The following is a 23,159-nucleotide window of genomic DNA, read 5'->3' as shown; positions in this document are numbered from 1 at the left end:
TGTGGTGCATATCCCCATGGTTTTTATTGTCTTGTAATCAGGAGGCTTCTGGGTTTGAGTCCTCATAAAATATGAAGCCTCCCCTGATTGCAAAGTGTTAATATTGTTGCCTTGTAAACAAGAGGCTCGGGTTTGAGTCCTCATAAAATATGAAGCCTCCCCTGATTGCAAAGTGTTAATATTGTTGCCTTGTAAACAAGAGGCTCGGGTTTGAGTCCTGATAAAATGTGTAAGATTGAAATACATGTGGCAAAATAATATCTCCACACGTGAGATTTTGAGAATAATTATTGCTAGTTGATATACAACTGATAGCTCCCAGATCTGAATCCTGGTAAAAAATGTTCTACAACAGCATAAAAGAGCAAAATTATTTTATATTGGGGATCACCCGAGCCTAGTTACTGCTGTTGTTTGGGTATAAAAGCACCAGCTCAGCCATTAACTGCTGTTATATTTTTATGCAGGCAAAACTGCCCGATCAATACAATGGGAGAGGAGCGAGTAAACATAATTAATTGGTTCCATGTTTTTTCTAATCTTTGATCAGTCCTATGTCTCGGCCAGCAATTAATTATGGTTGCCCGGGAGATTATATTTCTTGTATGCCAGCAGATATAATCTACACTGTGTCTTTTCAGAGAGAAATAAGATATTATCCATCATATTATTTACTCAAAAAGAAAATTCTTAGTAAAGAGAATATTGGCCTCTTTCTGTACGCCTGGGAGATTATATCTGCTGGCATGCAAGAGATATAATCTACACTGCGCCTTTTCAGAGGAAATTACATGTCATGTCATTCATCATGTTATTAACTCAAAGAGGAAATTCTTAGTAATGATAATATTGGCTTCTTGGATATTGTCATGCAAACCTGAATTGCATTTAGGTTTGGTCTTGTCGCAATAATATAAGCCCGAGTCTGTAACTTACAGAATATTCATTGCATATTTCTGTATTTGAGCTTTCCTGCCACGGGCAGATGTGCTGTGTTATTTGAGCTTTCCTGCCATGTGCAGATGTGCTGTTAAATTTGGGTAAGTAATATATATAAAAGCTTTCCTGCCACGGGCAGAGGTGCTGTAGACATAATTTCATGGCCTATAATCAAAAAATCCCCAGGTTTCAAACCTGGCAAAGTGCATAGGCTTCCCTGATGGCAAAGTGTTGGTATTATTGTTTTGTAATCAAGGGGCTTCTGTGTTTGAGTCGGCCCTCTAGAATTGCTCTGTGACTCTCTCATTTCTTACATCATAAACATATGATTTTTCACCTATGAGAATAACACTACATATGGTGTCATCAGGTAATGCCTCATGGAATTCACAGATAATTTTAATGTTTGTCCTGTCATTAACCACAACTTGTTTCCTTTTTGAAGTGTTGATTACAAACATGGGTCTCTGTGCTTTGAATTCATCTGGTGTGTAATACATGTCAGTATTGCCAGTAGTGACTCTTTTGAATGCTGAAAATGCCTCATATAATTTAAGGAAATCATCCTTGGACATGTCTAAATTATAATTTTCTCTAGGAAATACCTCATTTCTGCCATTTTTAAGATATATGTTCTTGATGTTGCAGTTATCAAATTTACTTGAATTTTTTCCTGATTATTGTGTCTTCCAGTCTGAAACAATACCACCACAAAATCAGGCATGTCATATTGTATACTGGAGAATGAATTTGTAGCATCAAACTCATAATAGGTACCAGATGCGGGCTTCTGTACACATTGATATGTATAAAATTGTAGAGGAATCTGTGGATTTTTTATTATATCTGCTTTGTATTTAAGAGCATAACTGGCCTCATATTCAACAACTGGGATTCTTAGCTCCATAGTCTGAATAATACACTTGCCCTCATCAGGTAGGGTATTAGGCAAAGCTTCCCCTGTAGAGTTTAATGTACTGTACCTCATCAAAGCATTATTATCATTGGCAGGTCTTCTAAATGTGATTCTTAAACCACCCTTCCACATAATATCTTTGTAATCTGAAAAGAATCCTGGCAACAGGCGCATAGGGAACAGCACTGTGTGGCTCTTAGATAATATCTTATCACCAGCCTCAAATCCACCTATTTTGTAGTAAGAAGCCTCGGTTTTGGATAATTTTAGTGTGGCCAAAGCTGTGGAGGTAATACCCGGATAATCTACTCTGTTTATAACAACACCATGTTTTCTGACCTCAATTTCAGAGAATAGATGTGGCACAAAATTATCTACCAATCTTATATTTGAATTTGCCGGATAATCGGTACCATCGAGCTTTACAACATCAAATTTGATGTATAGATCTGCTCTGTGAGGGTGTATAAAGCCATCCCCTACATCAAGATCAACCTCAATCTCTGTGTTGGGTTGATTTAAATTTGCAAATGTCCTCCTGTTTGAGGGGAATGATTGTAGCTCATAACTCTCAATATTTTCCATTTTCTTCTTGTATGTATTTTTATTTAAATATTAATCTCTATGATAGCAGTTGTTGTGGCTCCAGCAAAATCAACTAATTCTTCTTTTTCATTAGTGACCATCAATTCAATATAATCTATTCTATTATGGCACACAGGAAAATATAATGTTGGGGATGGATTGTAGATGATTGGCTCCATAAATTCAGAATTAGGCTTGAATGTTGCAATGATCCCAGTTTGTTTGTGAGTGCCTATGCCATTTGATTTGGTGATAATACCCTCAGCCACATTACAGTGAATATTCAGAGTCTCTATGGCTAAGAATTTAGGTATATTAATAGCAGTGTGTTTGATGGCCGCTTCAAGTTTTGTGTTGTTCTCAAAGCCTAACAGCTCTCCTATAGTACCCAGATCCACTGTTTCTGTAGCAGATACAATCTCTACTCTGTGAGTGACAGAATTTTGACTTAACACTACACCTCTGGGTAATTGAGCATTTAGAGTGGATAGATTATATTGCCCTGGAGTGATGACAATTTTTTGATCACCAACTGCAATTTTGTTGTTGTGGTGTGTAATATTAGGGATCAAGTACATGCCATAAAATGCTCTGAGAGCTATTGTTTTGGGATACACTATGTCATCATGTAATTTGAGTTTCAATATTGAATTTTGGCTGGTGAGATGGAATACCCCCATGATGTTTTAAATACCACAAGGCTTTTTGAAAATTTTCAATTGATGGTTTATTTATTTGAGACATATATCTAAGAACAGATAAACACAAATGTCCACAATTAACATCTTTGAAATATTGAACACGGGCATTATTGTAATAAAGATTAGCTGAATTTAGATATTTTACTAAATTTTCAGGTGGAACACCTCCAAATGAATCAAACACAAATGCCTCATTTTTTAAATATTTAAGATAACAAATCCAGTGAGTGCCCTGATTTTTGTACTTATCCAAATTAACAATGCCACACTCTTTGTTGAGTGGTTGCTCTGGCAAAGAATAAGACATGTACACACCTCTAAAATTTTTGATGCCCAGTGGCTTGATTAAAGCTTCAATATCTTGGTTTGTAAGCGGCTCTTGTTTTTTTAAACTTATTCATGGCTCTCTTAACACCTTTGCCTTGTTTCTCAATAGCCAGGTTATGGCGCCTCTGCTCATCTAATTCTGCCTTATTCTTCTTGGCATCTATTACTGTTTTTGCTATGGCGGCTAATCCCCCGGCCAAGCTCCCAACAGTCCCGAGAGCAGCTAAGATGGCAGGGATAGTAAATATGAATCCCCCCACATGTGATTTTTTTCTTGATTGCTGTAATTTTTTTAATTGGGGGGTACTAAGTAACAATTTCATACCATGTCCCTTTGCAAGACAAGAATTTTTTTTCTTGCGCTGCTTTTTGGTCAAAAGGCTATCAATAGTTTTAAGAGATTTAAGACCTGCATAAGGTATTTGATACATAACACCCTTGGCCTTTATTGTAGGTTTATTATATACATATTCACAACCCCCACCCCAGTTTTTGTTTGGTATTCATAGCTAGGGTGGTCCCCAATGCTGCTATTTTTTCACTTAAAGAAGCATCTTTGCTTACAAATCTACCAAATGCAGCCTCTTCTAATTTCTTGTCTGCAACATGTCTTTTGTCAAGATCAGAATGTGTGTTGTATGCTATGTCATGGTCTCTACAAGCAGCATCTAGGGGATTAACACCAGGATCACCTCTGTTTAATCTATGGTCCAATTTTGTGCCTGGACCACAATACTGATAGCCTGGAATGTGTAGTTCAAATGGCAGCTTGTTTATAATGTCATTAACAAGCCCCCGACCCTCAGAAATATTCCAAAATTTAGGTGGTAGAGTATTAATAATTTTTATAAGATATCCAATCCCCTTAGTGTCATTGACTATAAAATTAGACAATTTAGTGCTTATCATGTCCATAATTCCAACCTTTTCATTGTAAAAATTGTGGTTGCCAGCATTTTCCTCCCCAGCTATCACCAATAACCTATCTACAAGTTTCCTGACATCATCAACCCACACAAATTCTTTAGGCAGGGTGTTGTATTGTTTGATTCCACTGCCAGTCTTGATCTGTGACCATATTATGGGCTTGATTAAATTGTTGTATTTTGCTCCACAGCTAGACTTGACTCTTTTTTGTGTGGGATCATTGTTCTGGTATAGAGCATCTGATTTTATTAATATTTCTTTGTAATGTTCATAATCTTGATCTGTATAGCTGCCAGGCCTCTTCCTGGTCATCAGTTCCCACAATCCAGGTGTTCCGGGATATTTAACAAAAGCACCTTTTTCTCCAAGATGAGATTCTGAATATACAATTATATTATCTCCCATAAATGTTACTCTGAAATTGCCAATTCTATGTATGATGCTACCATCACGCTCTGTGTCAGCATATAAGCCAAACACCTCATCTTTATTGTGTTTAGGTGTTGTTAAATATTTTTGAGCAAGAAGACCCAATTCAATAGGATCCAGAGTAGCTTCAATTCTTAGAGGAGCAATAGGACTAGGTGTATGAATACTAGAAAGTGGGGTGATTGGAAAATCTAATATGTTCCTAGCAGCTACAGGTACAAGCTCTGTGATCAAATTTTGATTTTGCTCTGTAACAGTTTTGATATTTTTACCTAATTCACTAATAGCATCAATTATAGGCTGTTTTGTTTGTTTGTGTTTTTCATAAAAACCTCGGTTCTCTGATTTCCATCCCTTAAATCTTTTTACAAGATAATCTATTAATTTAAGATCATCAATGATTGGCCTTTTCATGTTTATTTATATATGTTTCAATGTCTAGAAAATTGTTGATTTTATTTCTGTATTTGCCACTATTGGGTGTTCTTGTCATATCAATTGTGACAAACCCATAACTGTCCTGGTTCCAGCACCCACTGCAAAACTTAGAAAAATCATTGTAGCTCAAGTCCCCACCTACATATTCATCATGTATGTGTTTGAGGTTGGTATGGTCTTGATGAAACACACATATAAAATTGCTGTTGTCTCGGATCAGTTGCTTCGGTATTTTTGAAAAAGTCTGTGCCAGGTAGAAACAATCTATGTTTTTGTGTCGGCCCTGTGTAAAGAAATTTCTAACCTTGTTTTGATTATCCAGTATAATGTCATCAAACACAACAACAGAATTATCGAGACATTCATGAAGTAGCTTAACATCTGGTTCAAAAGTGGCTATATCCAATCCATCATATGGTTTCATCAGCTGCTGATATTTTAATTGTTCCAAGCTCTTAGAGAAGACATACAAGTGCCTGTTTTTTCAGTCTAACCAGTTGGGTGCCAATAAAAAATTATCAACCATTAGTGTAGTTTTACCACAAGCCGATGGCCCAACAATAAGACACCTAATATTATCAGGCAGCAATTTTACATTTTTCTTATTCTGCTGTTCAGGTTCTGGAAGCCTCTTTATAACATCCCAGGTGTTCATATTATTATTTTGTTTGCATCGATCCAGCTGTGTTCTGGGAGTCCTAGCCATTTGACAAATAACTTGTTGCCTTTTCTGCGGATGATTTTTTTCTATGAGATATGTGTCAGGCTGTTTAGTTTTGCTGAGCTCTTCTTCATAGAACCTGCCTTTGAGAATTTCTCCTCGGTGGTCTTTTATTATATATGTGTTAAGGGTCCCAGGTTTAACTTGAACCACTGTAAATAATTCAGTGCTCCAGTTTCTTGTAAAGCCTCTTTTGAATAAGTGCTTATATTTGCTGATTCTTACTTGATCACCCACCCTGTATTTGGCTTTTCTTGTTGTTGGCTGGTATCTAGGATAATAAACAGTGCTGATCAATTTTTGCTCATCAGATGAAGTTACTTCAGCGGGTTTCATGTTGATTGTGGAATGGACAGAGTTGTTATATTTATGTAGAAGTACTGGAAGAATATTAATCCATTTATAATTACCTTGAAGTGTAAATTGTTTATACATACGATTTTTTAGGGTTCTGTTGAATCTCTCTACAATTGAGGCCTTGAGATCACTGTAACTCGAGTAATGTTGTATTGACTGGCTTTTAATAAATTGTTGAAACACTGAATTATAAAATTCTTTGCCATTATCTGTTTGCAAATAGCGCGGTGATCTTCCACTCTGATTGATGATTGTCCTGATGGCTTCTGTAACACATGCCCCAGTCTTGGATTTGACTGGCACAGCCCAGGCAAATTTTGAAAATGTGTCTATTACAGTGAGTAGATACTTGTAGCCCTTGTTGATTTTGTCTAAGTTTTTCAGCTGTCCACTTGCCATTTCAATCAAGTCGCTCTGCCATAAATCATCTATGCTTTTTGTGACTACTGGCAGTCTCTTAAAATTATGTCTGGCTTGTCTGTGTAATTCATCAACAATAATTTGTCTAGACATAATATGTAAACAAGAATATTGCAACTATAGGGTGTTCAGCAGCTGATACTACAGGATTTGTCCCCTATTTGTATTTTAAATTCCAGAGAGCCATCATCTTCAACATATGCTGTTTCTAATGTATTGGGATCTGTAAAATCCTCTAATTCTACACTGGTGATTTTTACTTTGTTCTCAGCATTTGTTATTGATAAGGTAGGGTAGTGGTGTGCCTGTGGTTGAAGCCAATATTTGATTTTGATTGGTCTCAATGTGCCCCCAACAAAAAATTGGTAATAAAATTTTGCAGGGGACAGCATATATATTTTGCCTCCTGGTGTAAATGGAGAATCATATTCTTTGTTGGGGATGCTGTACAATTCAAGAATTACTGAATGTTTTGGATTCTCAATTATGCCTGTTATTTCCTTTTCTGCTGTGAGCAATCTGCTTGTTACAGATTCAAGATGCTCATTGATAGTCCTAACAACATCATCATGGCCTGGCTTGATTTTTATGTCCCCAACAAGTTTCTTGTATTGTTGCACAATTTCTTGTAGCTGGGTAGCAAAAACAGACAGAGCATTTGCTTGATTGGATTCCATGGTCCCTAGCTGTTGCTTGATATTGGCTACAATTTGCTGTAAATTTTCAACAACTGCCAATTTTGAATTTTGAGCAGTAAGATGATGGACCTGTCTTCTGATATCCTCAAACAGGGCATGCAGTTCATTAATATGTTGATTTGTTGGTAGAGTGGCCACTGTCTGAGTGAGATGTTTGATCTCTGCCTGGATATTCTTGATATCTTCTGATTTCAATATGCGATTCACTGCTCTCTTTATATTTTTAAGTTCCTGTGATGTAGGCAGATTTGATACTGTATTTTGCAAAGATTCAAGTGCCAATTTCACATTGTTTAATTCAGAAGCATCAGCCACATTTTGCATAGCATTTTGGAGCAGGGCTATATCTGCCTGAGAGGGTGTTGATTGTTGTAAAATTTCAAGTTTTGTTTGGATATCATCAATCAAGTGATGAAAATGAGATAGTTCAGATTCAGTGTTGAGGTTTTCAAGTTTTGTGATTTGTTGCTGGACACTTACAAGGGTATCTACAATCCCAGGCAGGCGAGATTCTAGAGTTTCTTGTACATTTGTCAAATCACTTTGCACTGCTGCTATGGTACCTTCAAGATGTTTCAAGTTGCAGCTTAATATTGGCAACACTCCGAGTTATTGCACTCAAAGCATCAGAAGATGGCAAGTTGTTCATAAAATTTTCAAGTGTCTCAATTTTTTCTTTAACCTCGGCTATGGCATTGTTCAAGGGGTCCAGATTAGGTATTTGGAGTGACTGAATCTGTTCCTTTAGAGTGGAAATCACCAGATCAAAATCTTCTTGTGATTTTATGCTTTTGACAATTGTTTGGAGCTGTGTCTGGACATTATTTATCTGCTCTTCCAATTGTTGTTTCAATTGCTCAGAGTTGTTAGCCTGGGTCTTAAATTTGGCTTGAAGAGCTGCTACAGCCTCTTCTAAACTTTGAAAATTATCCAATGTGGCCAAATCAGTATATTTCTGAAGCAACAATTTGAGTTCAGAATCAATTTTAAGAAGAGGGTCCATGCATTGTGATTGCAAATTTGTAATTTCTAATTGAAGACTGGCATTCAGTGTGGTTTGTAAAGCTTGTAAATCACTTCTTAATTTCTTGACTCTGACATCAAGCATCAGAATCTCATCACTGTGATCTTCATGTCTTGTATGGCGAAATATATCATTAGGCATTTTTGTTTTAGTGGTTATTTATTATTGAATATCTGATTCTTAATTCTATAAAAAAGGTATAAGCTTGTCATAGGATCCAGGGACCTCAATATATAAGCAGTCACCAGCAGAAACAGTATATACAGTGCCAGAAATCATGTTTGAGTGCTTAATTCTATAAATATTTTTCCCTACTGAAATCTTGACATTACCCTCAGGGGTTGTAATAAATTGTAATTGCCCACCTACAGGTAATTGGTAATAATTTAAATTATTGTTAAATATGTACAATGTTTTACCTGTTTTATCATCAATATCTGTAAGTATGCTGTTCAGATGAATAATTAACAAAGCACTCAGTTTAGATATTATATCAGAAGAGGGTGATGGTGTTGGCAGCTCCATAATAGCCTGTTTTTTGAACCCAAATAAGTTCATAGGCATCTTTATTTATTTCAAATCATGCTCTGTGATTGGGCATTGATTGCCATTTTTCAAATAACAATGACCCCATGGTAGAGTATGTATGCCACATGATAAAATACATCTCTTATCATCATGTGGGTCCAGAGCCACTTTTCTTACAATATTGCTAGTCAGCAAGTGATCCACACTCTGGATTCTGGATTCTGATGTTCTGATGGTGCTACATGATTTGAGACAATTTTTATAATCTTCAAATTCAAGCTCTTTGTCAACAGTCACTCTGCCAATGCCCTTGGCTTTTTTTGCAACAGCACCACTACATGTTTCAAAACTGTATATCTTGGCCCTTAACCCAGCAAATGCCACAATAACATCACCAAGTGTCTCATCTTTTAACTTGCCAGGCACCTTTTTGTTGTGGGGTTGAATCTTTGCATGTTCACTGGTTTCAAAATATTCAAGCAATTCAGGCTGGGACATATCTTGATAAACATCTTCTGTTTGAATATCAAGAACAAAACTATCAGTGTCCATGTACATCAATTTTACACAATCAGCATAAAAAGGTTTCAAAACATCATAATACAATTTTAACATGTGTAATTTGGCCAATTCTAATATCACAGCCCCTACATAAATAGGTTTATCAAACTTAATCTTTGTTTTTTTCATGTTGAAAATTGCCATATTTTCATCATAAATTCTTCTATAATTGAAATTAGGCTTTGCAACCAATTTTTTGCTCAGACTGGGGTCAGTAATAATTTTAACATCGGTATGTTTTCTGACATTTTCAATAGTTTTGCCATACACAGAATTGACCATCAATTTAAACAAGGCCTTATCAAATTGGCTCTTTGCAGATGTTCGAAGCTCTGTGTTTGTATCAATATATGATTTCAACCATTTTAAGTGCCTGAACCTCAAAACTTTGCCAATTTTGCTCACTTGGACACCATGATGCATCAGGAACTGGAGGTTTTTGTAATATATGACATAACCCTGTTTTGGCTCCAGTGTCATCATGAGCTCCTTCTGTTTAGAGCCAGGTGAGCACTGAACCTCGGGAATTGGGGGCAGATCAGAAAATTTGTTATGTAAATTATCTGGAATTGTCAGATCAACCTCTAAGAAGACCCCATAGTCACTGTCATTAAAATCCTTAAGATCTTCAATATTGAAATCTTCAACCCATTCAAGCCTTGCATATGGCAATTTTTTCATCATAGCATAACCATAGAGGCTGTTGGCATCTACATACACTATATAATTTGATGGCAGTGCTGGATCATAATCAGGAATATATTTGTTATTTGCTCTGGCATATCTCTGAGAGCATTGCACCATGCCTCCTCTTATACATTGCTCCATAAACAAATACATATCTTGATCTTGGATCAGATCCAATTGCATTTTAGTGTTTAAAAACATTGCGGACCATGCTAAGCCCGGAGCACTGTAAAAATATATTGGATCCAGTCTATAATTTTGCATAGAAGATTTTCTGAATGCCAGAAGTATATCAGCTAAGAGAGTGACATCAAGTTTTAAATAAGCCATGTGATAATCACCAAATGTCTGGCATTTTAAATTGTTCCACATCAACTGGGCATGGTGATAATCATCATCAGTGATTCCAGATCCTCTGATTTTGCTGTAAAACTCTACTTGTGGTGGCAAAAAACACTCATCAAATTTAGAAAAATCTGTAACATAGTCATATGGATATACACTCTTCCGCCTAATTAATTTCAGGTCCTGATTTGGAAACAAAGCACATGTGATTTTGAATTGATCATCAGATAATTGAGTGGCCAGTGTAGCCAGGCTAGCCGATAAAATTCTGTAGGAATCACGAAATCTTAAGTGAATAGGAACACCATTAACTTTAATTATTTTGCTAATAGCAATATATTTCTCATCATTTTCAGCTAAAATATTTAAATTCTGCTTGTCAAACCCCTCGTACCTGATCAAATGATGGAAATCATAATTGGATGCACCATGGCAAAATATGGGGATAAATTTTGGTCTCTGGATCTTAATATTACAGCTATTACACAGGGCCATTTTGAATTTACCATCTGTATGAGAATGGTGTTTCACCTTGATTTTTGTATCTGAAAATTCAGAATCACATACCGGACATTTTTCTGCATTGTTGAAATCTTCAATCTGTTTCTCTGTTAAAGGCAACATAGGTTTTGATTTTAATAAGATATTAGATGCTATGTCATGGCACTCATTTTCTATTCTATGTGCAAATTTTTTGATGGCATCTGCTCCCATGTATGAATCTTTTTTACTAACAACACCATCCTGTACAATCACATAATAAAAGCTGGAAGGTTCATGTAATTGATATGATGTAATTGAAGATTCCTGAGGGTCTGGGCTACAGAATGGAAGAGGTTTGAGATTTGATTCAAAATCACAGACTATATATGCTGGGTGTTCCAACAAGGCTTCAAACTTTTTGAATTCTGCATTTTCTCTTGGATTGGGCATCACCATATGAACATTTTTATAGTTGCCACAGTATTTCAGATGCTCAATTAACTTGTTTTTAGCAATTTCTGCATTCTTTTTACAAACACCATTCACCATTTTTCTACCATCAAAACAGTTAAACATCTTCTGCACAACTTAAATATTGTATTGGATTTGTCTAGTTGTGTTCTCACTAAAGCTTCAAGATTATGTATCAGAGTATAATGGTGTGTATCATCCCCTTCAATTAAGAGCAAATCAATCGGAATAGCAGATTCATCATCAAATGTACTGATTCTGAGAGGTTCTATCAAGCAATTGCCACGGCCAGTGGAACAAATAAATACATTAATAGATAATTGTTTACCATTAATATCCCGGGCCTTTTTTTCAAATTTATCAATATTCTGAACAGACATTGGATATTCTAAACCCTCCATTGCCTCATCAAAATCGTGTTCATGTTGTTTGTAATAATTTATTCTCTGAGGATTTCTTGAAACTGGAAACAAAGCAGCTAAAATACACCACAAAAAGCATTTATCATCAATATTTTCTATATTAACCACGGCTGTTTAGTTTTTAATATTAGCAGGTAATGGCAAATATGTAGATCCTTGTAATGGGCTGAATTCAGAAATATTAACATATAACTTGTGTGGAGATCCGCATAGGCTCCATCCAGACTCTTTTGCTGCAAATTCAGAGTGTTTAATATTCAATTGATCTATCAAACTGCTTATTATTTTGTCTGAATTTGTATTTGAATATACAGGTACAGTTTCTGTTATGTGGGGCTGTGTAAATTTTGTGCCATTTGGTTTCTTATATTGTGTAAACAATTTGAGGGACAGTTTATAAGAGCCATAGAATTGCCTGCACATCAGGATTTACACTGTTCAAAAAATTCTTAATACCACATCTTGGCTCTGATACAAACCGATAATCTCTTAATTGGCCATTAAAACTGCTATGGATGGGTGCAGAGCGTGGCTGTTTTGCTGGTCCAGCATTAACAGGTGTTTCGTGCTTTTTTTTCAGACCAGATGTAGATGGTTGTGAGGGCAATATTGATGACTGTACATAAGAATTACACTTATGCCATTTGTAATATGCCTTGCTTAATATTTTATGGCATCTTGGACACATTTTTGTAGTTTTTCTGCATTTCTTACGATCACAAATACGGCAATGCCTAGCCCAATTAGAACTAGATATATTTTTATTACACTGATTGCAATATTTTTGTTTTGGCATTTTTGTTGTTTATTTATATAAAATTTCTTTGTCCAAAAAAATACAGAACTATGGACAATATGCCAAAACAATTATAACAGCAGTTAATGGCTGAGCTGGTGCTTTTATACCCAAACAACAGCAGTAACTAGGCTCGGGTGATCCCCAATATAAAAGAATTTTGCTTTTTTATGCTGTTGTAGAACTTTTTTTACCAGGTTTCAGATCTGGGAGCTATCAGTTGTATATCAACTAGCAATAATTATTCTCAAAATCTCACGTGTGGAGATATTATTTTGCCACATGTATTTCAATCTTACACATTTTATCAGGACTCAAACCCGAACCTCTTGTTTACAAGGCAACAATATTAACACTTTGCAATCAGGGGAGGCTTCATATTTTATGAGGACTCAAACCCGAGCCTCTTGTTTACAAGGCAACAATATTAACACTTTGCAATCAGGGGAGGCTTCACATTTTATCAGGACTCAAACCCAGAGGCCTCCTGATTACAAGGCAATAAAAACCATGGGGCTATGCACCACACTCTACTGGGCCTCCTGGGATTTTGACAGAAAAACACACTGTAAACAATAAAATCATATGGGAACTTGGCATAATTTTAAGTGTGGGCAAATCTGTCTGAGGGGATTCATCTTTTCTACACTAGAATTCAAAATTCTTAAAAATTCAGAGCATATCACACCTGAAGAATTGGGGTATAAGCCCCTCTTGCCATTGTTTTAAGTGTAGGCAAATCGGGCTGTTCAATCAAATAACCTCTTCTTTTCTACACTTGTAAGTGGTGCTGGTTATAGTACAAACCCCACTACTAAAATACGCCTTGGAGATTTCAACCAATCCACTTTACTAGATTGGAGAAACTCTAACTATTGTCACTTGGAACCTTTAACCTTTTTTGGTGACGTAGAGTACGCGTAGAGAGGTTGGGTTTAGTGTGTCGGTCAAGTCTCGGTGTCCTCTGTCCTCCCATACCAAAATAAACATAGGTCGTCATGGAACAAAAAAAAATGTTCCGAAAATTTTCTAAGTCCAGCGTTAAAAAAATCTTAAATTGCAAATATCTCGAAAATGGTAAGAGTTATCGAAAAAATAACTCGAAAAACACCCCAATCCCGGTAGCGAAGATAAGGCCCCTGTCGACTTTGGAGGTGGGGAATACGTGTACCAAGTTTGGTGGTCCTGGGGCCAAGGGGTAAGAAGTTAGCCCAACCCCCCAAAACTTTGATCACTCGTAACTTTTGAACGAATGGTCGTAGAGAGGTCGGGTTTAGTGTGTTGGTCGAGTCTCGGTGTCCTCTTTGATCTCCTAACAAAATGAACATAGGTTGTCATGGAACCAAATTTGACCTCCATCTGTCGAAAATTTTAAAAGTCCAGAGTTAAATTGTAAAAAAAAAAAAAAAAAAAACCTGCAAAGACAGACATGGACATAAACATATACATAGACATGGACATAGACATTAAACAGGAACCCGGGCCCAGGGTCCTAACTTAACCGGGGACAGAGACAGGGACCCCGGGAACACGAGCCCAGGGACAGGAATAGTTCCCCGGGGACAGGGGGTGGTCACTCCTCCGCAGCAGTGGTAGAACGCAGCTAATGATCGAATATTGTTTCCAATTTGGATACATACATGAACACCATATATATATCTATATCAAGAACAGCATATACATTAAACAACCCCGTTCAGAATCCGTAGACTCAACACAGAGAAGTAAATATACAAACTGTTAAAGACTCCTAGACACACTGAAAAACTTTCGACCACGACCGGGTTCGAACCTATAGGCCACACGTAGAACGAACAATGACAAGAACGAGTGAACGCCTTAACACGCACGGCTACGGAGGAAAACCGAAAAAGGTTGTGTATAATTTTTCTTATATACCCAACAAAACTCAGAAACTGTCATACGAGAGAGCTATATTTTGCAACAACTATAATTACCCAACAAGAACAAAAAAAAATATATCAATTACTTGTATAATATTAATTAGTAACTTTAGATAATATTAATTATTAGTTTTCAGTTGTAATTAATTTTAAAAAAACAATTAATAACATGTTAGGTGATGATAACCAAGTGCAAAAAGCATTGCATTTCTTTTTTTTTTACACACAAACAAAGCACCACTTAGTTCACAAAACCTCAAACAGATGGCAGATAGTTACATGGTTCTAGTTAGGATGATGATTTTTGGGTTGTTGGATTGGGGTTGAAGAAGACTATTTGTTGTAGTGACCACAGTATTGTTTTTTTTTTTTTTTTGTGTTTTCTGTTCTCTTACGAGAATTAATATTGATTGTCATAGAACCCTCCAATTCATGAGTTAGGAAAAATCTGTTTGGTGATTCGTCATGTACACCTATATGTGAGAAAAAGTAAGAATAGAACCTATATTCGGAAATCCAAAATGGCGACCGGAAGTGGGGTTATCTTGGAAACGGTAAGACTTAGGAGAAATCTGTTTGCGGATTTATCACGTACGCCTATACGTGAGAAAAAGTATGAATAGAACCTATGCTCGGAAATCCAAAATGGCGACCGGAAGTGGGGTTATCTTGGAAACGGTAAGACTTAGGAGAAATCTGTTTGCGGATTCATCAAGTACGCCTATATGTAAGTAAAATATGAATAGAACCTATGCTCGGAAATCCAAAATGGCGACCGGAAGTGGGGTTATCTTGGAAACGGTAAGACTTAGGAGAAATCTGTTTGCGGATTCATCACGTACGCCTATATGTAAGTAAAATATGAATAGAACCTATGCTCGGAAATCCAAAATGGCGACCGGATGTGGGGTTATCTTGGAAACGGTAAGACTTAGGAAAAATCTGTTTGCGGATTCATCACGTACACCTATACGTGAGAAATAGTGTGAATAGAACCTATGTTCGGAAATCGAAAATGGCGACCGGAAGTGGGGTTATCTTGGAAACGGTAAGACTTAGGAAAAATCTTTTTGGTGATTCATCATGTACACCTATATGTGAGAAAAAGTATGAATAGAACCTATGCTCGGAAATCCAAAATGGCGACCGGAAGTGGGGTTTATCTTGGAAACGGTAAGACTTAGGAAAAATCTGTTTGCGGATTCATCACGTACGCCTATATGTAAGTAAAATGTGAATAGAACCCGTGTTCGGAAATCCAAAATGGCGACCGGAAGTGGGATTATCTTGGAAACGGTAAGACTTAGGAAAAATCTGTTTGCGGATTCGACGACTGCAAGATCAAGAACGTTTATCTCAAGAATGGAAGGAACGAAGTGTTCCCGCGCGAGAATTACAACCTCGACATGACCAAAGATGATTACCTCAAACTTTACGAAGCTTACACCGCTTACAAGAGGGTAACGGAGGGAAACTTGATTATGTACTACACACCCAGCGAATTCAAAACCCACAGACCCATGTTCGTCATCAATACAACAAAGAGGAATTAGGTCGTGGTCAACGATCGAACTAACATCAAGATCGTTTGTGAGTTCCACAATCCATTGCCCGAGGATACCGTGTGCAGCGTCATCCTGGTCGCAGAGAAGTCCTTCGCGTACGACGTGAAGAACGAGAGGGTCACGGAGCAGTTTTAAAAAATTCGTAAAAAAATTTTGCCACATACTAAAAAAAAAAATCAACACCCAACACATTTTAGGTTATATAAAATTTGTGAAAACCTTAAAATACTGAAATATTAAAACAAACAGAGTCCAATGTAAGTTAGTTCGGTGCGTAAATAAAAAAATGGTAGGTTAAGTTATATCACTTAGGATCGAAAGAAAAATTAAAAAATCGTAAGAAAAAAGATAGGTTAAGTTATATCACGTAAGATCGTGATATACCTACAAGTACGAGTGGGAAAAAAGGGAAATTTTACTAAAACATCGCTAAACGCTAAAACATCGACAAAAAATTGTCAAAATATGTCAAAAACTGATATTCAATTGATAAAAAAAAGACTAAAAGACGATACCTACTAAGTACGGCGTTGAACCTGCCCAATTACACTACTTGCGTAGTATATATATGCGCGCGCGCGCGTGTGTGTATATATATACAGTATGTAACATTGTTATTCGTACACATAGAATTCCGAGGAAAAAATTTCATATCTACTAGCAAATATAATCATTTTCATATGTATCTGGAAATTAATGTTAATGAAGGTTTCACCAACAAATGTCAATAAAAATGTATGTTCAAAGTGTATAAACAGAGCATATAATTTGTGTGAAAAGAGAAAAACACGCTGTTTCATGCAACATTGTTATTCGTACAGGCAAGAGTTTCAATCTTCCTTGCATAGAGCGTCACTGTTATTCGATCGATTTCGTGCAGTTTGCAACTTCGTAACAAGTTTGAACATGCAGACGCGCTCCCCGTCAAGCGGAATGCTGGCGTAGGTATTGTTGTAGGCCTATCGTCTATCTATCAGCGTGTTCGAAATGGGCAGGGTGAAGGAACTTAGTTCCGATCTGAAGGATGTTTTTTATAAATTTGACCCTTAGAGGTTATTCGTTAAGAAAAATTGGACAAACAGTCAATAAATAACACTCCACAGTTCAATACATAGTAAACAAATTTAGAGAGGAAGGTTCAACACAGAATGTGCCGAGAAAACCAAAAGAGAGACGGTTGAATAAAAGTGATGAACGCTTTATTTTAAAAAGAGTGCGAGAAAACCCCCGAATAAGTGTTCCCCATTTACGACCGTTAGTAGAAAATGTTGCTGGCAAGAAGATGTCCGATCAAACTGTCCGACGTGCCTTGTGGAAGCATGGATATCATGGCAGAATACCACGAAAGAGGCCGTAAATAAGGTGAATCGTAGGAATAGATTTTCAATTGCGAAAGAGCTCCACAAGGACCAGGAATTTTGGGATTGTGTCATATGGTCAGACGAGTCCAAGATTAATATATACGGGTCAGATGGGATAAATAGGGTCTGGAGAAAATCAAATAAAGAGAATGATCACATTAATACAGTTCCAACAGTTAAACACGGGGGTGGGTCATTAATGATTTGGGGCTGTATGTGGTCCAAATATGTTGGTACTATCCAGTTTCTTGATGGTATCATGGATGCATATGTCTATTTGGACATATTGAAGAACAATGTAAAGCAGAGTGCCCAAAAAATGGACATGACGCCTACAGATTCCAACAAGACAATGACAGTAAGCATAAGGCGCGAGTTAACATGAATTGGCTAATATGGAATGTGTCCAAACTACTACAAACACCACCTCATTTATGGGCAATTTTGAAGAAGCGAGTTCATAAAGCAGGCGCCAAGTCCAAACAAGAGTTGAAAACTGTTGTGCAAGCCGAGTGGAATAAAATAAGCTCTGAAACATGTCGGAAACTGGTTAATCCTATGAAGAAAAGGTGTCCAGCAGTAAATAAATCCAAAGGATACGCATCAAAGTATTAGAACTGTCAGTCAATTTGCTCTGAATATACTTTTTCTTTCATATTATTAAGTGTACGAATAGAAAAGTTGTACAAAAAATGGCATGTTTCTCTTTCAGTTTCATTTAATTTATTATTGTCAATTGTTATACAGAATTTGGGTAAGATTTTTTGTTCCTAATGATATTAGTTATTGAATTGTAAAGAAATAATTTCAAAAGAGTGTATTTCCTTTCAGATATTAAAGCATTTTCCTTTAAAATCTGTGTGTACGAATAAGAATGTTACATACTGCATATACATATATATATGGGAGGCTGATTTTTGTACCCCCCAAATGAAAAACGTTCCTGCGCCACTGAACAAGCGTGTGTGATGGCTAGGTTCTTCCTCTTCGTTGGTTTGGGCCTCCCCGATGGCGCAGTGCTAGCGTCGTCATCTTGTAATCAAGCAGTAGCGTAGCGTCCTAGTACGCCTATACGCCCGGCGTTCCCTGATTTAAAATTTTAAAAATGCGTAAATGCTGTAAATATAAAGTAAAAGGTGACTAATTATATACATGTTTGAACATTATGGCATTATAAATGCTATTTTTCGCGATCCGTCTACAACGCTCCACTAACAGCTCTCGTTGTAGCATATCTCTAATGTCTTTGCTTGCCGGACGCCGGCTAGGTTTGCGTACAGGACTCTGCCTGCCTGTAGGCAGAGAGAAGGAGGGAAAGCTTGTGGCTTGGATCTCTACAGCACGGGCGAAATGCTCTCTCCATACGCGGGCGTACGGAGCACCTGATTGGTTCTAAGGGCCATGTGACCTTTCCTGCCTTCCGATTCAAGGCGTTGTACTTCCGATGCAGACGACAGAAGTAGAATTTCTACCCGGTTTTTCCCGCTCGTGCCCATAGACAAACCTCGTGCCTCTGCCCGTTCTGTGGGATGCTACAATACGCAATATTGACTGACGTATCTTTAATGACCACTGCATTGTGTAATTTATCGCAAGAACAGTGAAGTGCATTAAAAACCAAAAGAACAAAACCGTTTTTGTCAAACAAGTTGATAAAGTCCTCGTGGTAGAAGTTCAGCCTGTGGCTGCTCTACCACCTAACCCACAAAACTATTTCTTTAAAAAAATATTTTTTCGTTAGTATCTAACTGCCTAATATTGTGCCAGTGGAAATGTTTAGCATTCGTTTCAAAACTCTTAACATCGTATGATCTCTTGTCAAAATTATTTTAAAATGAATGTTTATCAGCATTCTCAAGATACAATGAACAGTGGTCTGAAACTCTGAATTACTACTAATAGGTACTGTTACGTTAGTAGAGTGTACGATTGTTGGATCATCTACCCACCTTCGTGTCAGAGTGTTTTTCACAGCTCGCTAAGACGCCAGAGGTTTCCGGTTCGAATCCCGGCCTACGCATGTTTGTTCTTTGTGAGTGTCTCTTCATCAACTTCATCAATATCATCACTCATATTCATATTTGCGATTAGCTAAAAGTGGTAGAAAGCGAAGTAAAATAAACCAAATCAATGAATAGTTGTATCATCCACAACAATGAAGTCTACTGTTGTTCTAAAGGCGCCTATGATTCAGGTAGGTTTTTTTTTATTACTTGCGTCATGCCGAAAGGTTCCCTTGATTATAAAATACTGTTTTGCTACACATGTGTTATGTGTTGAGCAAAATACTCCGAATGGTGTACGGTGTTTCTGACTTGAGCAATCTAATAAAAATGCAGTGACGTGCACTGAGGAGTAGCTAGTCTAGCAGAGATAGATCAATCAATCTCAAGTCTCTAATTATTTTCAAATCACAATATTTATTATCTTGAAGCCTCAGTTCATATGCAACATTTCTTTCCACGCGCTTTTCGTCCCTCGATGTGATCAGCTGGCAAGGCTGAATACCCTAGCTGGCTGATCTTCCGCCTTACCAGATCCAGGTATAGACAACTGCCCGAAGCGAAAGGGAAGATTTTTGCCTGTACCTCCCTTGCCGCCTCGCCCCCGCTCCCATGGTTGAAAACCCGTGGTTTTAGGTCCTCCAGTCTATCTCCTATAGGACAGATAGGGGATAGGTTTTCTTTCGATTCCTTTGTAAATCCTCTAAAGAACTCGGGGAAATTTTCTGCAGTACTTATCTTCTCTGTATTTACACAACCTTTTAAACGTTGTACAATGTTATGTATAATATGGGATGTAGTTTTATTTGTATATGAATGGGAACGTACTTGTATTATGTGCAGACAAAAATGTTATGGTTTCTTTTCTTTTTCAAATATGGAATATCTAATGATTAAATAACAAATATTTGCTCCCGCTCTCTATCTCTCTCTCTCGCTCTCGTTTTAGTAGTGTTTTATTTAGATATACTAATAATTTGGCCTCCAATAAAAAATGGGTAAGCTAAACAGTCATAAATACGGATGTATTAATTTGGACAAGAAAACTAATTGTTGTTGTTGGTTTTGTTTATTTTACTTCACCTTTCTGCCTCATTTGGTTATCGCGAAAATGAGGATGAGTGATGATATAATGAAATTGATGAAGGGACCTCACAAAGAACAATTCAGGCCGGGATTCGAACCTGTGACGAGCGCGCATTCTTGTTCCTATGTGTTGTACAATGGTGGAAAAAAGTTCTTCCCCATAACACTTTAAAGGCAGTAAATAATGCCGGAAAGGTAGGCAACACACATTGCACCTTTAGGTGATCGGTTGATTCTGTCTGTCTCAAGGAGCAACTCGTCTTTCATGAAATAGCCAACAGACACAGGAAATGTAGGAAAGTCACGTGACTTGTCAGGTGGAATGTTGTTCGTCATAAAATCGCCTTTTCTCAAGCCAGGTCGCAGAACCGACAAGAGTTATATCCTATGTCCGAAAATGATTCCCCCAAAACCGTTGAACGAAACGCTAAAATAATTCTTGACTTAATTACAAAGGCTACTTTACTATATTTGCCGCAGTAGCTCGGTCGTTAGGGAGTTTGATTACCATGCGAGAGATCTGAGTTCGATCCCCGGCTGCGGAGAATTGGAATTTTGTCCACCTGTTCAAGTGGCTCCGGCTCCCACCCAGCGTCGTATAAAGTGGGTACCTGTAGGAAACTTGGTGTGGGGGGGAGGTAAAGGCGGCCAGGGGCTTGGTGCTGATCACATTATCCCCACTTTCTACGTTTACTTTCTTCCAAGTTCCGTAGGGATGTGAATAGGCTCCAGTTTTTCTTGACACAATTCATCCATGTTATATTTCGTTATAGAAACCACGGCCGATATCCTGTGTGTGTGTGGGGGGGGGGGGGCGCTATAATTCAAACATGTGAGGTGATACTTTTCTCACTACTCCATTCTCCGATTCTTCGTATCAGAAATAAATCTTAATTCCACACACTAAAAATGTAGCACTTCCTACATTTTAGCATGCAAATATCTAGCAGCAAAGTAATGTGTAGGCACATAGTGGTTCGGATACCACTATAAACTGTAGGTTCATTCGCAATTAGTCTTACTGTGCATAAAGTGGACTTAGACACCAAGTCAACCAACCAACACAATCCCGTTATTGTCCAGATTATCGAAACCAGAAGCTTCGTCGCGAATAACATAAGCAGGAAGACAATGTGAAATTACCGAACAGAAACAGAACCTAAAACCTAGAACGGCTAGATTGGATTAAATCGACGATACAGCACGTGTTCTGAAATGAAGAAGAATACGAAAGTTGAAGGACCTCGATACACACACACTTTTCCTCCCCTCAATGGTAAGATATCTTTCTTGCAGAGAAGCCTTTACGTAGGCCTTCAAGGCCACGACGAGATAGTGTTCTAAATGCAATGACGGGACCAAAACACACGTCTAGTTTGATATGAAAGCTGTGTTCCTCCTTATTTCGTACGTCATTGATAACAGGAACAATTGGCCTCGTCTGCTAACCCTAGTTTCGTAGAGCAGACGCCTGTTTGCCACCCTTTGGTTCAGTGACCTTCGCTCGTAGTTAGCAAGAGTGAATGACTCACCAGATACCTGTTGCCTGTGAGCTTATACAAGAATAGACATTTCGTTATGGTCTGTAAGTATTGTTTCATCTGTAGTTATATCAGTTAACTTTCGAATTGTTTCCTAATGGTTACGTTATTTATAAATTAGTTCTCGAGAGTGAGCTTTCTATATATTTGCACGGAGGGGGGGGGGGTATACAGCCTGCATGTATTATTTTTTTCCTGAAACAAGAAGAAATTCCAAGACAAAAAAATAGTCGTAGAAGAGTAGTTAACAAAAAAGAAAGAAGAAAACGAAAATGTAAATGTTTAAATAAATTATTGTGTAGATCGAGTGAATAATATTTTCTCACGGGGCCTCCTCGATGGCGTAATGATAACGTCGTCACCTTATAATCGAGGGATCCCGGGTTCGATACACGGTGGATGCACGTAGTAGTTCGTATGTCATTTTAAACTGAAGGTCCAGTCCAGATTAGCTTATCTGTGCAGAAAAGCTAAAAAAGAAATTGTCACAGTGTAAGAAAATTTCGTGTTCAACCACATACAAAAGGGAATAATTTATTCCATGTTGGAGTTCACATTTATAGCATCTAACCAACACAATTATTGATCGCAACGTATTTTCTCAGATCCATTTTAATTATACGTGCATGATAAAATAACAGAAGTTGAGGGAAGGGAAAGCCAAGCGAAACACAGATGCCTTCTCCAGAATTTCAAATCTCGTTACATAAGGTTCTTAGTTGAAGTCCCGGGCAGGCATGACTTTCTTGTTCTTGCCCTTTTATCTGCTTTATTTCATCATGTTATGGTTTACCTACAGGGGAAGAATGATGACAATTGCCAATACAAAGCCAATAACAAACAGAACAACAACTCAATTAGGCAGATGTCAAGAAAGAAACAAGACTTTACAGTGTCTCTTGGTTTCTCGAATTGGAAATTGCT

This window comes from Lepisma saccharinum, chromosome 6 (genome assembly GCF_977018435.1).
Source record: "Lepisma saccharinum chromosome 6, izLepSacc3.1, whole genome shotgun sequence".
In the NCBI taxonomy this organism is placed as follows: domain Eukaryota; kingdom Metazoa; phylum Arthropoda; class Insecta; order Zygentoma; family Lepismatidae; genus Lepisma; species Lepisma saccharinum.
The sequence above is the reverse complement of the archived record's forward strand: the minus strand, read 5'-3'. Positions refer to the sequence as shown.